A 4,610-nucleotide genomic window follows, 5' to 3' on the forward strand; every position below is an offset into this window, starting at 1 on the left:
GGGCATTTTTTAGTTTAATCTTGTTTTTAGAAGCAATTGATCTGGTAACTTGGGTATTTTTAGTTTAATCTTGTTTTTAGAAGCAATTGATCTGGTAAATTGGGCATTTTTTAGTTTAATCTTGTTTTTAGAAGCAATTGATCTGGTAACTTGGGTATTTTTAGTTTAATCTTGTTTTTAGAAGCAATTGATCTGGTAAATTGGGTATTTTTTAGTTTAATCTTGTTTTTAGAAGCAATTGATCTGGTAAATTGGGTATTTTTTAGTTTAATCTTGTTTTTAGAAGCAATTGATCTGGTAACTTGGGTATTTTTTAGTTTAATCTTGTTTTTAGAAGCAATTGATCTGGTAAATTGGGTATTTTTTAGTTTAATCTTGTTTTTAGAAGCAATTGATCTGGTAAATTGGGTATTTTTTAGTTTAATCTTGTTTTTAGAAGCAATTGATCTGGTAAATTGGGTATTTTTTAGTTTAATCTTGTTTTTAGAAGCAATTGATCTGGTAAATTGGGTATTTTTTAGTTTAATCTTGTTTTTAGAAGCAATTGATCTGGTAAATTGGGCATTTTTTAGTTTAATCTTGTTTTTAGAAGCAATTGATCTGGTAAATTGGGTATTTTTTAGTTTAATCTTGTTTTTAGAAGCAATTGATCTGGTAAATTTGCATTTTTTAGTTAATCTTGTTTTTAGAAGCAATTGATCTGGTAACTTGGGTATTTTTTAGTTTAATCTTGTTTTTAGAAGCAATTGATCTGGTAACTTGGGTATTTTTTTGTTTAATCTTGTTTTTAGAAGCAATTGATCTGGTAAATTGGGCATTTTTTAGTTTAATCTTGTTTTTAGAAGCAATTGATCTGGTAAATTGGGTATTTTTTAGTTTAATCTTGTTTTTAGAAGCAATTGATCTGGTAAATTGGGCATTTTTTAGTTTAATCTTGTTTTTAGAAGCAATTGATCTGGTAAATTGGGTATTTTTTAGTTAATCTTGTTTTTAGAAGCAATTGATCTGGTAAATTGGGCATTTTTTAGTTTAATCTTGTTTTTAGAAGCAATTGATCTGGTAAATTGGGATTTTTTAGTTTAATCTTGTTTTTAGAAGCAATTGATCTGGTAACTTGGGTATTTTTTAGTTTAATCTTGTTTTTAGAAGCAATTGATCTGGTAAATTGGGTATTTTTTAGTTTAATCTTGTTTTTAGAAGCAATTGATCTGGTAACTTGGGTATTTTTAGTTTAATCTTGTTTTTAGAAGCAATTGATCTGGTAAATTGGGTATTTTTTAGTTTAATCTTGTTTTTAGAAGCAATTGATCTGGTAAATTGGGTATTTTTTAGTGTAATCTTGTTTTTAGAAGCAATTGATCTGGTAAATTGGGTATTTTTTAGTTTAATCTTGTTTTTAGAAGCAATTGATCTGGTAAATTGGGTATTTTTTAGTTTAATCTTGTTTTTAGAAGCAATTGATCTGGTAACTTGGGTATTTTTAGTTTAATCTTGTTTTTAGAAGCAATTGATCTGGTAACTTGGGTATTTTTAGTTTAATCTTGTTTTTAGAAGCAATTGATCTGGTAAATTGGGTATTTTTTAGTTTAATCTTGTTTTTAGAAGCAATTGATCTGGTAAATTGGCATTTTTAGTTTAATCTTGTTTTTAGAAGCAATTGATCTGGTAACTTGGGTATTTTTTAGTTTAATCTTGTTTTTAGAAGCAATTGATCTGGTAACTTGGGTATTTTTAGTTTAATCTTGTTTTTAGAAGCAATTGATCTGGTAACTTGGGTATTTTTTAGTGTAATCTTGTTTTTAGAAGCAATTGATCTGGTAACTTGGGTATTTTTTAGTTTAATCTTGTTTTTAGAAGCAATTGATCTGGTAAATTGGGCATTTTTTAGTTTAATCTTGTTTTTAGAAGCAATTGATCTGGTAACTTGGGTATTTTTTAGTTTAATCTTGTTTTTAGAAGCAATTGATCTGGTAAATTGGGCATTTTTTAGTTTAATCTTGTTTTTAGAAGCAATTGATCTGGTAACTTGGGTATTTTTTAGTTTAATCTTGTTTTTAGAAGCAATTGATCTGGTAAATTGGGTTTTTTTTAGTTTAATCTTGTTTTTAGAAGCAATTGATCTGGTAACTTGGGTATTTTTTAGTTTAATCTTGTTTTTAGAAGCAATTGATCTGGTAAATTGGGCATTTTTAGTTTAATCTTGTTTTTAGAAGCAATTGATCTGGTAAATTGGGTATTTTTTAGTTTAATCTTTTTTTTAGAAGCAATTGATCTGGTAAATTGGCATTTTTTAGTTTAATCTTGTTTTTAGAAGCAATTGATCTGGTAAATTGGGTATTTTTTAGTTTAATCTTGTTTTTAGAAGCAATTGATCTGGTAAATTGGGTATTTTTTAGTTTAATCTTGTTTTTAGAAGCAATTGATCTGGTAAATTGGCATTTTTTAGTTTAATCTTGTTTTTAGAAGCAATTGATCTGGTAACTTGGGTATATTTTAGTTTAATCTTGTTGTTAGAAGAAATTGATATGGTAAATTAGGCATTTTTTAGTTTAATTTGTTTTTAAAAGCAGTTGATCTGTAACTTGGGTATTTCTTAATTTAATCTTGTTTTTAGAAGCAATTGATCTGGTAAATTAGGGATTTTTTAGTTTAATCTTGTTTTTAGAAACCAGTGATCTGTAACTTGGGTCTCATTTTAGTGTATTCTTGTTTTTAGAAGCATTGATCTGGTAAATTGGGCATTTTTTTTAGTTTAATCTTGTATTTAGAAGCAATTGATCTGGTAAATTGGGCATTTTTTTAGTTTAATCTTGTTTTTAGAAGCAATTGATCTGGTAACTTGGGTATTATTTTAGTGTATTCTTGTTTTAAGAAGCATTGATCTGGTAAATTGGGCATTTTTTTTAGTTTAATCTTGTTATTCAAAAGCAATTGATCTGGTAAATTGGGCATTTTTTTAGTTTAATCTTGTTTTTAGAAGCAATTGATCTGGTAACTTGGGTATTTTTTAGTTTAATCTTGTTTTTAGAAGCAATTGATCTGGTAAATTGGGTATTTTTTAGTGTAATCTCTTTTTTTAGAAGCAATTGATCTGGTAACTTGGGTATTTTTTAGTTTAATCTTGTTTTTAGAAGCAATTGATCTGGTAAATTGTTTATTATTTATTGTAATCTTGTTTTTAGAAGCAATTGATCTGGTAACTTGGGTATATTTTAGTTTAATCTTGTTTTTAGAAGCAATTGATCTGGTAACTTTGGTATATTTTAGTTTAATCTTGTTTTTAGAAGCAATTGATCTGGTAAATTGGGTATTTTTTAGTTTAGTCTTTGTTTTCGAAGCATTTGATCTGGTAACTTTGGTATTTTTTAGTTTAATCTTGTTTTTAGAAGCAATTGATCTGGTAAATTGGGTATTTTTTAGTTTAATCTTGTTTTTAGAAGCAATTGATCTGGTAAATTGGGTATTTTTTAGTTTAATCTTGTTTTTAGAAGCAATTGATCTGGTAAATTGGGTATTTTTTAGTGTAATCTTGTTTTTAGAAGCAATTGATCTGGTAACTCGGGTATTTTTTAGTTTAATCTTGTTTTTAGAAGCAATTGATCTTGGTAAATTGGGTATTTTTAGTGTAATTTTTTTTTAGAAGCAATTGATCTTGTAACTCGGGTATTTTTTAGTTTAATTTTGTTTTTAGAAGCAATTGATCTGGTAAATTGGGTATTTTTTAGTTTAATCTTGTTTTTAGAAGCAATTGATCTGGTAAATTGGGTATTTTTTAGTGTAATCTTGTTTTTAGAAGCAATTGATCTGGTAACTTGGGTATTTTTTAGTTTAATCTTGTTTTTAGAAGCAATTGATCTGGTAAATTGGGCATTTTTTACTTTAATCTTGTTTTTAGAAGCAATTGATCTGGTAACTTGGGCATATTTTAGTTTAATCTTGTTTTTAGAAGCACTTGATCTGGTAAATTGGGCATTTTTTAGTTTAATCTTGTTTTTAGAAGCAATTGATCTGGTAACTTGGGCATTTTTTAGTTTAATCTTATTTTTCGAAGCAATTGATCTGGTAAATTGGGCATTTTTTAGTGTAATCTTGTTTTTAGAAGCAATTGATCTGGTAACTTGGATATTTTTTAGTTTAATCTTTTTTTTAGAAGCAATTGATCTGGTAAATTGAGCATTTTTTAGTTTAATCTTGTTTTTAGAAGCAATTGATCTGGTAACTTGGGTATTTTTTAGTTTAATCTTTTTTTTAGAAGCAATTGATCTGGTAAATTTGGCATTTTTTAGTTTAATCTTGTTTTTAAAAGCAATTGATCTGGTAACTGGAGTATTTTATAGTTTAATCTTGTTTTTAGAAGCAATTGATCCGGTAACTTGGGTATTTTTTAGTTTAATCTTGTTTTTAGTCGCAATTGATCTGGTAAATTGGGCATTTTTTACGGTGATATTGTTTTTAGAAGCAATCGATCTGGTAACTTGGGTATTTTTTAGTTTAATCTTGTATTTAGAAGTAATTGATCTGGTAAATTGGGCATTTTTTAGTTTAATCTTGTTTTCAGAAGCAATTGATCTAGTAAATTGGGTATTTTTTAGTTTAATCTTGTTGTTAGA

The sequence above is a fragment of the Palaemon carinicauda genome, chromosome 37 (assembly GCF_036898095.1).
Source record: "Palaemon carinicauda isolate YSFRI2023 chromosome 37, ASM3689809v2, whole genome shotgun sequence".
In the NCBI taxonomy this organism is placed as follows: domain Eukaryota; kingdom Metazoa; phylum Arthropoda; class Malacostraca; order Decapoda; family Palaemonidae; genus Palaemon; species Palaemon carinicauda.